At 39.3% G+C, this 12,976-nt stretch overlaps 1 protein-coding gene across 6 annotated transcripts in view; it reads left to right on the forward strand.

Annotated features, from left to right (window-relative positions):
- magi3a (membrane associated guanylate kinase, WW and PDZ domain containing 3a) overlaps positions 1 to 12,976 on the forward strand; it is a 115,795-nt gene that overhangs the window by 55,759 nt on the left and 47,060 nt on the right. The window lies entirely within an intron of this gene.

The raw sequence follows: 12,976 nt of genomic DNA on the forward strand, positions 1-12,976 counted from the left end.
ACCTTGAGATTACCAGGGCCTGGACAAGGAGTTGTGCCGCATGCTCAGTGAGATAGGAACTAACCTTTCTAATGTTGAATAAGGCATTTGAATGCATTCTTCACCCTGTACCCTAAATACCGTCCCCTTGGTTACAAAATTCAGAGGAGAAGGATGGAGGCACGTGAGGGAAAAATGTCTGTTACTTTCTCCATCTCTTTCCCTGTCTTCCATCTTAGACCTTTCCCACAGTTAATCCTGTTTGGTAATATTTTCAAGGAGAGAGGATTATGTTGTAGTGAGCTATGAATTTCGGCACAGTTCACTCACAGTTAATTAAATTCATCATTGTCTCCTAAAGGCTTGCATTTTTCTCCCTGGGACATCTTCTTAAATAAAATCCAGGGTGCTGTAATTTAAGCCTAATGGGTTCTCCTCACCTGGGAGCTTTTATTGTCCCATTCAGAATTTTACTGATGAAACGTGATTTGTTTCAGAGGCTCTCTCGGATTGTGTTATCTTAACTAAAGTATAAAGAAAACATAACCTGCATTCTGTATAGAGACTGATACACAGCCTGCTGTTTCCTCAGCTAGACAACCTAATAAAACACGTGCGTCTTTGTTTTTGAGTGAGTAGTGATCTTATTTTTGGCTCACGGATCCATAGTGGACTCGAGTGGACTCCGTGTTCTCTTTGCAGACAGGCAATCCGTGAGAATCGATAAACCAGAACTATTAGAACGCAGGTGCATAGAAACATCCCCGCATTTATATGGGCGGGGGACCCTGTGTCATGAGAGCTCTGATATCACGGTGTAATAGGAAGATGAAAGTATGGTGTCATTTTTAGTCTCATTGGTTAAATTGCACCCATGCAGCTTCTGTGATTGAAGTTGTTCCTGGCGTTTGTGTGGTGCTTATTTCCTCCAATCATGAACCTTATATGTGTTTGTGTCAGACCGTGTTAGAGAGTGTCAGAGAATAATTGGAACATACGGATAATGGAACATCTCAAAGCAATATCTGTGACTGAGTACATGTGGCATGAAAACGGATCTTTATCAAATACTTCTTGTGATTTGCTTTTAAAATGTTTTAAAATTGGCTTTGCGAAATAATCCGTGTTTTAAGAACGTTGAACAGCATGTGGAGAAAACCAAGAAGAATCTTGCAAATCGGTCTATGTGGATGTGAGCTAAATGAAATGTTCCCCCCCAGTGGGTATAAAGATTACCTCATTAATATTCATGAGGCAAGCTGATAAGGTTTATAATGTGTTCCCCTACACACAGTTTCTATACCCCTGCTATATTCAATGCTACAAATGTGGAATCTGTAATTAGAAACAGTTTTATGGAAATAATATAACAGTTATTTTTTCTCTTTTCTGGGTGGGAAAAGATGACTTGAAAATTGAATATGTTTATTGGCTGAGAAAGGTGTCAGAGAGAGACTTGCACCTTTTTAGAAATGTACACTCCAGGCCTGGTAATGATTTGATGTTTGCCACTGATCGATCCGACTATTTACTAGCTCACCTTTCATTTTCCAGAGGTCTGATTCGATTCAGTCTTTTCCAGTATTATTAACATACAGTTCTGATCACCTGCTTTTGTCAATATGTGACTTTGCCCTGCATTCATTAGTTTGCAGAATAATGCCATGTGTTAAGAGTGAAATAGGATATAGCAAGAGATATGTTTGTATAGATTCGATTATATTAACATTTAACTGGAATTCATTGGATTATGACACGTGGGCTTTACATACCAAAATGCATCCACATTGTTGGCAGAGTTTGGGAAAAAGAGAGTTTGGTGATGTCAGCCAAAAGAGAACATTTGTTTTAGATGTGGTCTGTTTATTATATTTTGATGAAAGATTGTGAAAGCAAACTTCTTTGGAACTGTATCCACTGATGAAAGTCAGTGATGAAAATATTTTTTCATCATTTTTCTCACCCTCATGTCATTGCAAACCTGCATGACTTTCTTTCTCTCTTCTGCAGAACACAAAAGGTAATCAAACAACACTGGCCCCCATTGACTTCCATTGTATGGACATTGAACCACTGAGACATTTCTCGAAGTATCTTCTTTTGTGTTCCACAGGTGAAAGAGTCATATACAGGGTTTGAACGACATGGAGGAATAAATGATTTTTTTAGGTGAACTATCCCTTTAAGGATTTCCCTAGCTATAAGGTTTCACAATTTTGATTTCACGGGATCTTTTACATTTACAGAAGCACAGAGGATAGTTTTTTCTCTAGTATTGGCCTGGAGACAGGATTCTTGTCTGAACTCTTTCATTTACTCTGGTGTTAGGGAACCACCCCCCAACGGCCTCTGAACTTCTGTGCTTCCCAGGAGCACAAGACTGATGTGAGCTGGACATCGAGCGCCATTGCTTAGTCGCCCTGATCGCTTCACAGCAGCCAACTGGTGCGTTTCTCTTGTGTGCAGTTACGGTGCCAGAGAGGTGATGGATGGCTTTAATGAATCTGAGTAGCCCCTCAGAGAACTGCCTCATCCCAGCCGAGGTGAAGAGGGAGATTTGCGACTGCGAGATTCAGTCAGTCTGACAGTGGAAAACATTCCTCTTCCTCATCGAGTCGTGCTGGAGAGCAATGTGGCACGTTGCCACAAAGAAAAGACACTGTGTGGTTTTGCGATAAATACTGTGGTTGTGTGTACTCGGTGAGCTCAAATATAAGCACGGATACGCTCAGATGCACGTGAGCATAATGCAACTTTTATTCACTTGCATTGTAATGTGTGTAGCTGATGCAAGGGCTCGTGAATCCATAGATCTACTTATGCAAATTTGTGTGGTAAAGACTCTCAGAGAGACACTTGAGACTGCCCACAGGCATTCGGAGCGTATTCAGAACAGACGGAGAGAGGAAAGACAGTCTAACCGCACAAGTATTGCATTAAAACAGGCCAAGAGGACAGCTGAGTCATGGATTCACACGCAACAGTTTGTGGCTGGTATGAAACTGGTTCAATTGATTAGGAATATTATTAAAGAATATTTTCTCAAAGATAATATTTTTGAACCTATACAAAGTCTGAGACCTCATTGAAAATCTTTAAACCTACTACAAATAGTGTTTTTGGATAAAAAAAATGTTTATAGGTGAAAATATACATGGGTAGTTAACAAATGAATTTGTCCTATGGTGTGACATGGCAAAAATGTAGATAATAATATATTATTTTCTATTATTTATATTTACTGTATAATATAACATAGCATAAGAGATATTTATCTTCATTGTTTTTTCTAAATTTTTGCTGTCACCACCATAGGACACATGTACGGTATATTTGTCATCTAGCCATGTAAAACATAAAGAAGAACGTGTATAGTATGACATTGAATATTCAACATTATTTCTAATGAAAGTTTAAGGGCCAAATGGGGACGTTCCAAATTTCTTACAAATTCTAAATTCTTTAAAAAAAACACTTAACTTATGCTAATACCATCATTTTTAATGAAAATGTTAATAAAAATAAATTACTAAAATGCCAAGGAGAAATTTCCACTTGTGATCTCACTGTACTATATATATTTTACAATAATCGTTGCATAGAAAAAAACAGTGAATAAATGATTGATATTCCTATCTTCTGACTTCAAGTGTATTTGAGAGCCACCGCTGTCTGTCTTGAGAGAGAGATACCCAGCCTTCTACATCATGAAATGATAATTCTCTCCCCGTTTCATTTTACATTCACATTTTTATGCATTTGGCAGACGCTTTTATCCAAAGCGACTTACATTGCAATGTATTATACATTTGTGTCTGACTATGTGCTATCCCCTGGGATCGAACCCATGACCTTGGCATTGCTAGTGCCATGCTCTAACCAAAAATCAAAATAATCAAGAAGCATGTTAAAAAAGAATTTCCTAACCGCAGCAGGAGCTCTCGTATAAAGACATCTTCAAACAGGGCAAACCCAGCTTTGATTCTCCTTCACCTACTGTATCTATGTCACACAAAACCTTTAAAAGCTCCTGGATGTTCTGCTATCACAGAGCTGATGGGAAAGAAGTTCTGGATGCTGCTGTGCACTACAAAGCTGGAGAGAGGAGGCAGCCTACCGGCTTGAGATCTTTCTGTTCCTCATGTCTCCTTATGTGGTGGTTGTCTCTTTCATCTGTGGCTTTCTGTAACACCAGGGGCAGGGTCATGAATATCAGGAGTGCAGTTATGAGTGTTATGAAACTTGAGGTAGGAGAAAAGTGGTTCAGGATGCTGGATAAGGGAGAAGGTGGAAATAAAATGAAAAAGTGTGTCTGATAGCTTGGTGCTCAGTTGGTGAGTGACTATAAAGGCAGTGCTTTGTGTTTTTTTTAATGTGCTTTCAATGCAAACTGGTTTAAGACAGGGTTCAAATGCACCATATTGTCATGTTTATTGATCTTACCCGAATTCAGCAAACTACAGAAATAACCATTCGGTGCAAAATACTGAAATATAAAGGATTGTGGAATACCATAGGCATTGAAGAATACAATTGGGCTACCTACAAAATCTGACCAGATGAATTTATCTTAGTCAACAGGGTGTTGGGCATTACGATGTGCCTTTTTGTCTTTAGACCTCAATATATTGCTTTGCAAGCAGCATTTTTCAGTTTTGGTAACAGACTGTGACTATTTGAGTCCTCTCTCTCTGTTGTTCACCATTTGGTCAGTGTTTGTTGTGCTGGCACTAGGATGGCATGATCACTGCTGGCTCATCGGCACGCTGGCATTTCACTCTGATACTGTGGCCTGAGGGTGCTGTTGTTTTTAGTGTCTGTGTGGGAATTATGGGCTTTTAGGACACAGACTGGTAGTGAAACACTGGCACCTGTGATGCAGACCTGTTTCATCTCAAGGTTGATGTCTGTGCTGTTGTGGAAAATGTTGAAGCTTTAGTTGCCATCAAAAAGCAAGTCTAATAAATCCTATCGTTTTACAATGTCTGTAGTTGTAGATTTTCTGTGTAATAAAAATACACTATGGATAATACATTTTATAGGAGTGTCCAGTATGTCCAGTAATACAGTAGTCTGGATTCAATTTACTTAACATTTAAGCCCCCCAAAATTCATTAATGAAATGTAATATGTGTACCTGGAATAAATATTTTCTACACATTTTACCAAAAGTTATTTGTTAGACTTACTTCAGTATGCTTTTTTCATTATAAAGTACACCTTTTGGATGCTTTCTGGTGATCAAACTAAGTGGAACATGCCCATTGTTAATGCTGAAATCTGTAACTTTATTGATTTATTTTTGTTAAAGATGACAATTATTTAGCAAGTACATGAAGTTTTAAAAACTGTCTCCATACCTAACCACGATTCACGTAATCTTAAAATAATTTGTTTTACAAAAATTAACCGTGATTTTTATAGTAAAAGTGTAGTAACAGTGTGTTTTTTGGGGGTGTTTTGATTACAATTAGCAAAACCATGGTTTTACTACAGTATCCATGTATTTGTTTTAAGTGTAGTAAAACCATGGTTCATTTCCGTAAGGGTAATTTGTAAGTTGAGCTGTCAGGTCGAATTAAGGATTGTCAGTTGTTTTTAAACACACCTAAAGATGAAGATAAAGTAACCTGCAATTTTATGTTACAAAGATGGAGACAGAGGCAACATCTGCAGAATGCAGCTCTGATATGATAAACTTTGGTTAATGTGCCAAAGTTGGACACGTGTGAACATAAATCCGACTTAAGATATTAACAAAACAAAAAAAACCCACCTTGGGCCGGTTTGGTTTTCTCACGAAAAGGACAGAAACCTCTCTTTTTTATTAAATCTGAAATTCCCAACCAAAATTTTAAGTCTGCTAGTGCACACTTTAGCTCTTATAAGCTAACAAGCAGAGGCAGCAGGACTCAAGCTGCCAAGCGGCTCTTTCTGGCTGTTAATTAGCTCTCCACTGGGCTTCCCGTGAATCTCCGCTGCACCGCTGTCACAACACGGCCTTGTTAGTTCCCGGTGATGGTTTATCTGTGGCATTTATATGGCCTGTCCACTAATTGAAAAAGTTTCTGTGTGTGGATTTTTTACAGTGGTGTTTTCTGTGCTGTAACTGCACATTGTCTGTTTGACCCACAGGTGGGATGCCGACTATGTAGATGTATTCTAATTGACAGTCATGTGAGAGCTGCACTTTATTTGTATTTCTTTTGTTTAATATTGTCAAATATTAGAGGAGCTGTGCCTGAAGGTGTGCTTGGAGGTGCTGTGGAACGTGCAATGTGTTGTAGATAGGGTGCTTTCAGTTTGCTGTTCCCTACATACACCAAATATAGGCACATGGGCGGCACGCTGGTGCATGACGTTCCGGTGAGTTGTTTCAGTCTACAGTCTTTGTTTGCTGTAGGTTCACATGTCTTTGCATGCAGTTGTTGTAGTATGTAGACATCTTGCATGATTGTTTAAGATGCCCGAATATTAAAAATATAGTCAACTAAATTGTGTTTAATGCTGCATTATGTGGTTAAGCTTTCATTTATATGTTCTTTTCCAATCCAAATATTCTGTGCTTTATATAAATGTCTGGTAATAGTGCTGACACTTTCTAAGTGTTTTATTTGTGACTGTTCAAAATCTATTGACAGAAATGCAATATAATATACATAACTATATCTTCAGAGGTGTGTAAAGACCTTACATAATAAAGCGTTATGTTTTTATTACCTTAGAATGAGCTATTTCTACATCTACTGTACATACACCGCGGGTCCCATTGCATGGAATTCGCCAAGTTGTTACTACAGTAGCCCTAAACGGAACTACTCTACAGAGCGCATTTTATAAATATGTTATCTTCTTTAGCAAAGAATTGAAAATGTGACAACATCTTAGTTCTGTGCGTCCACCGTAGTGCTTCGAAAGGGAGGGGGGTTGAAGTGAGCCGTTGGTTGCCATTCGCAACCTCACCACTAGATGCCGCTAAATTTAATAAACTGGACCTAACGTAAATTAACAGCCATCTGTCAACTGTCAATTTTCCAGTTGACAAAATATGTTTGAAAAGTTGTGAATATAATTGTTCACACAAAAAAGTTACAACTTTTCTCAAGAACTTTTGTGAACATGCCAAAAGTAGAGACTTTCAGGTAAAAATGACCAAAAAAACATAATATTCATTTCTATTTCTTTAAGACACTTAACTTGCATCCCTCACAACCTCATTTTCAAACACTTCAAATTGAGTATACCGTCCAACCTGACTGAGGTCTATAGACCATGATCAAACACACTCCCGCTCTGACATTATAGCTTGAGAGATATTACCTTTCCCTAATTTAGCCAAGAGGAGGAGACCAGAGCTTTTGTGAGGCGGATAAAGAGAGTTAGTCAAGGGCTTTTAAAGGGAAAGCAACCCAAAGAAGCAGATGTGTAGTTAAAATCAAGGACATCTCGCCAGATCTTGTACCGGTAACCGTGAGCAAGAGGTTAAATAAAGAAGCAAAGAGCTCGTTTTAGTTCCTCTGAGACTAGTGCTGTCGTATTTTTTGTGTCCACCCATCATTTCCATGGCTGACCTCTTTCACCTTGATCGAAATGGCTGTAATGCCTTGATGATGAGGCACAAAAGGAGCTATTGTGTCCCATGAGTCCCATGGGCAGCCTGGCGGTACAGTAAATGGGACTTGGTGCAGCCTAGCGGGAGACATAGAGGGTGACACCCCAGAGATATGACACAGCCCACTAATGCTACCTGACAGCGTAGCAACAGAGAGCGCCCTGTTCTGTAAACAAAGAGCGAGGAGGACTGTGTGTGGGGGTTTGGGTGTGTATGTGTGTGAGAATATTTGTAAATAATATATAAATGATTTGGCTTGATTCGAAACTCATTGAAAATAAGAACTGCAGTCATTTAAAAATGTTTTCGTGAGTGCTCCTTGGCATACTCCATATATCCAGGGCTCTAGACTGCGACCAAAATGCTGGCAAATGCGACCGGTTTTTAATAACGTGCGAGGTAAAATTTCACAGGGTCGCATTGGTGCGAGTGCGTAAAACGAATTTTTGCCCCGCCAAAGATTTATTTTTACATTTAATGTGATTTACGAGTGGTGAATGACGCGCTTGTGATTAGTGCAGGAAAGAGCGAGCAGAGAGCTCGTGTCTCCAAACTAATGCTGGGGCCACACCAAAAGATTTTTTAAAATCTTATAAGAGTTTTAAACGGTGAGAGACCACAAACATGAGGCGAAAAAATCCAATATTTAATCATTTTGCTCCTATAATGTGTGGTGCGCCGTGATGTGACAAAGAATAGCACACCACACACCAACAGATTTTCAAACAGAGTCCTGACTGTGAACACAGGAAATCTCGCAAATTCTCTCGAGATTTCAGAATAAGTTATTTATTATTTCACTGTAAGCTTTGTTTATTATATATGCGTTCAATATAAACAAATGTATACATATAACCTTTATGTAATTTTAAAAATATTATTCATCGTTGAGAAATTGTTCAAGCAGTGTCGTCTAAAGCATTTAAGGTGGCATAGCACTAGATATAATTTTATTGCAACTCAAATATTGTTGTATTTATGTCTTCACAGTAATTAAAAAAGAATTAATATTAATGAAATGAAATATTAATACAGTTTTGTAAAAAATAGCTGCTGACATTATCACCCGATAGAGTCTCCACTGGACCTATTTTTTCTGTTCCACCTTAAAGCATACGGACACTCGGGCTCCAACCACTACCATCACTTGCACATAGCCTGGTTTTTATTGAAATTATTCGTAATTGCGATGATAGTGTTTGTAATGCTTTTGACAGAAAATTGATAGAATAAAGAAAAGGGTTTGTTGAAGTGATAACTACGGTTGTTATACTTCTGTCAGCTGGCTTTCTAATAGGGTATTGTTTTGTTCCACGTGACAATCAACAGAGTTCTTTTGCGTTTGTACTCGGGGTTTCCCCCACACATCAGGATGGCTCCGATGTTCTTCCGATCAGGTTCATTCACTCTTAACACACATCACACCATATGGAAATCTGATAAAATAATCTTTAGAGCCGGGACTTTACCTAGGACTGTCGGATGACTAGAAATCGGCCCGATTATCTTTTGGTGTGGCCCCAGCATAAAGTGTGTGTTTGACTTCATTCGGTGTTGCGCAGACCGAACAGCATAAAAGCATCGCTGGACAGAGCGCACCATATGCTTTTAAAACGCTCTCACGCAACATTGTCATATTCCGATCATCCTATGCAGCACTTAATGAAGTCGAACACGTTGGTTTCTGAACTGTCTCTCTCCCTCACATTTTAATCAAAAGCAAGGTCGGAAGTCAGAATCAATGTTTCACGTGGCGCATTCGGAGAATATGTTTTACCTGAATTACAGCTGAGTGTTAATGTGCTCAAAAACATGTTGCCTTTTCTTCCTTGACAAGTGTTCCGCACATGCAGCTGACATAAAGGAAAAATCCTATCCAATGAAGTGTTAACTAATATCTTTTGCGAAGTCCTAACAGCGCGTCAGTATCCGCTAATGTCCGATTCGCGACGTGATGACTCATTTGAACCGATTCATTTTGTTGAAACAACTCGTATATCAAACACTGAACTCACGAGACTCACTGTCTGAACCCATCAAGTCTGTCGCTCAAAACACCTCAGAACACTATTAGACTATTTAACAAGAGTGGTTAGTAAGAATTAGTATTTAAAGTTTATTTATGACATTGTGTAGTAAAGTACATAATAATTTAGTTCCGAGTTACTTTTGAGCTAGCTAATTTGATTTAATTTTATGTGGTAAAAACAAAGAAGGCAGTGGCAAAATTACAGCTTTTTGTGAAGAGGGTAATAAATGAGGATTGTGAAGAGTGAAAGGTTATATTTGTGTCAGATCATTTCATAGCCAATATATAACTAAACCAAATACAAAACTAAATCATAACAACTGTGTAAAATAACAAATACAACGTTTCTTTGCATTTATTTTGGATTTATTGGGCTCGCAAGTGTTAAAGCTCAAATAAGAAGTGGTCTATGGCCGACTATTTTAAAAGACAGAGTGACAAATTAACAGAACGATTCATCAACTGAGGTCATTATGCAAGGTCTTTATCAGAATCAGAAGCAGAAAGAGCTGTATGGCCAAGTGTGCTTGCTTGGACACACAAGGAATTCGTCTTAGTGACAGAAGCTTCCAGTGCAAATACAGGTTAAAAAAGTGACCAGGCACAGGTAACAAAACATAAAAAAAATATGTGAGAGGCAATACACATTTCATAAAAAGAACAATATTAGACAAAAGGACAATAGGCAGTATATTGTATGTACAGATGTGCTATATACAAATTATACTGTGTTATATACAAGTTATGCAGGGGAATGTGGATGGCTGAATATTATATAAATTACTATGTAATTACTATAAAAAAGGGTGCGACCAAATTGTAAGTTGGTGCGACGAACTGAGAAAGTGGGAAAAAGTAGTCTAGAGCCCTGAATTAACAGCTAGTTCATAGAAAAATGCGTTTGGCACAAAGAGGAGAGCAGAGTCGGGTTTTTATGAATTGCAAGCATGCAGAATTTTGCTAGGGAACACGGACTACATTCCTGAGTGCTACAACGTTTCGATGAACGATGAAGCAAGGCCATTGTGGCCTGACCTAAATTCTTCCCATTTATTCTGCTTTTACAGCGTCCAAAGAATTACACAATGTAGCTCTTGGACCTTGTCAAGGCTCTTGACTAAAACTTGATTCGAAAACCATTCCTAGCTTCGAGAAAGACACAATGCATAAACAGCCTTTTGTTTCTCATACAAGTTCGCATTTACGATTAAAAACAATATGAACTTTACATTTGCATAACAAGCTTGAAGCTTATACAAGAAATAGCTTTAAGCTGCTGTAGACAATTGTTTTATTTTTCTCCTGAATAGCATTATGACTTCTCATGTGCGACTAGCATAAATATATTTAAAATATATCAATATTAGCGTTGTGTTTATTGAATTGTTGTATGAAAGCAGAGTAGTGCTGTAAGGACTCACTGAAGTGGAATGCGTAGCTCGATGCATTGATGTCATTTAACTGAAACAGGAAGTCAGGGTGGGACATATTGAGTGACTCCTCCCCTTTTCAAATAGCCAGTAGCGTTTGGCTTACCTCACAACCTAGAATCTGATGAAAAGCTAAAGTACAGAATGAGGTCACAAAAACTTTGCGCAAGACTCATTCGTATAAAGACATCCATACGGCTAACATTTATACTTAAGTCCCCGTGAAATGAAAATGGACGATTTGGGCTTAAAGCAGCTAATGATTTCCAGGTGTTGGTGGCCAAAGGCAGTGATATCAGCGTTCAAGGAGTCCGGGGGGCTTCTAGACACTTTTAAGGTCACACAGTATGAGGCACAGAGAGCAGCTAGTGGTTCCAGCTGGACTCAACAGCACTGGTCCAACAAGCTGAACCAAGACTCTCACTATAAATCAGGTTTTACACTATTAGAAATGAGGAGTGTGTGTTGTTGAGTGCAAAATGAAAAGCTGTAATGTCTTACTAAACAGCCATGGAGGTGGAATTAATACCAGAACTCTAAATGAGAATTATGGGCCTCTTGAGCGCATTTAGATTGGAGCAAATTAGCATGCGTTGAGTCGACCAATGGCAAGAGGCTGATCTGCAATCACAGTGGGCCTGTCGTTTCGCTCCCCGTGAGAGAGAGAATCGCTCGGGGAGAGACTTGTTGTGATTACATTGCATTCTAAATTAGCAGGAGATATCACAACATGTTTGTGTTTATTCCGTCTTAAGACACAAATGGCATAGTCACCACCTCGATGCTAAGGGAAGAGAAACCTTATTGGCTCATTTTAAACACACGGTGTCACACAGTTTGTGAAAGGGATCGTTCAACAAAAAAAGAAAATTCGGTCACACTTTATTTGATTTAACACTGGCCCCCATTGACTTCCATTGTATGAACACAACCACTTGACATTTCTCAAAATATCTTCTTTTGTGCTCCACAGATTTGAAAAATAATTCTTTTTATTATAGTATGTTTTTGACAGAACTGCACATGCCGATTCCTATTGCCTGTATTGTATCAACCGCATTTTTAAAGTATGAGGGGTTTCATGTATAATTATAAAGGCGTGCCAGCATGTGTGTGTCGGGAGCCGCGCTCTGATTATACGGGTCTATGAAGCTCGGCAGCTGCAGGGCCAAAACAATGCTTATTGATGCAGCAGGCATGTGACTGGCACCGTTTCAAAGCACATCCTCCCCACCCAGAGGAGGGAGCGTGGCGCAACATCACGAGCTCCGCGATACCAACAGCTGGATACCGGCGCTGCTCGGATAGGTGGTGCCCCTCCCTCCCGTGTGCTAGTCGCCCGGGGGAAACTGCTCCTGCTTTCTCATTTGGGAAGGTTTCTCATCCCCTCCTTTCCTCAGGACGACTTGCGCCGCCTACTCCCTTGCCTGAACTCCGCCTGAACTCCTGGCTCTTCGAAACAGTAGAACCTGCATTGTTTTTTTATGCTCGTCGTGCATTCATACATCTGGATTCTTGTCGAAGGAAGCCAGTAATTATGTTTTTGGGGTGTTAAAACAGCTGGACCTCCAGCCGAGATCTTGTCTGCTGCAACATCACAGGGTTGTCATTTATTTTGTAGGAAGAGCGGGACGGTTTTCCCTAGTTTGGCATGATTTAGTCATATTCACCTCATTTTAAATTGACAGCGTGTTTTGTGTGGCACCCACACGCTGTCTCTAATGAGCACGCTTAAACAGAATCTGAGCTCGCGGAACTTTGCGGGAAGTTTCCGCACAGTTGGAAACGCCCGTCATTCTTAAAATTCCCCTGCTACGAGTGTGTTTGTTTATTTTTTAGCTTATAGAAGTATGCTTTAAAGCACTCATAAAGAGTACTCTCAGCTCTCTTTAACACGTTGTACTATGTTTAAATCTGGTTTTTCCC

Source organism: Triplophysa rosa, linkage group LG21 (assembly GCF_024868665.1).
Source record: "Triplophysa rosa linkage group LG21, Trosa_1v2, whole genome shotgun sequence".
Classification (NCBI taxonomy): domain Eukaryota; kingdom Metazoa; phylum Chordata; class Actinopteri; order Cypriniformes; family Nemacheilidae; genus Triplophysa; species Triplophysa rosa.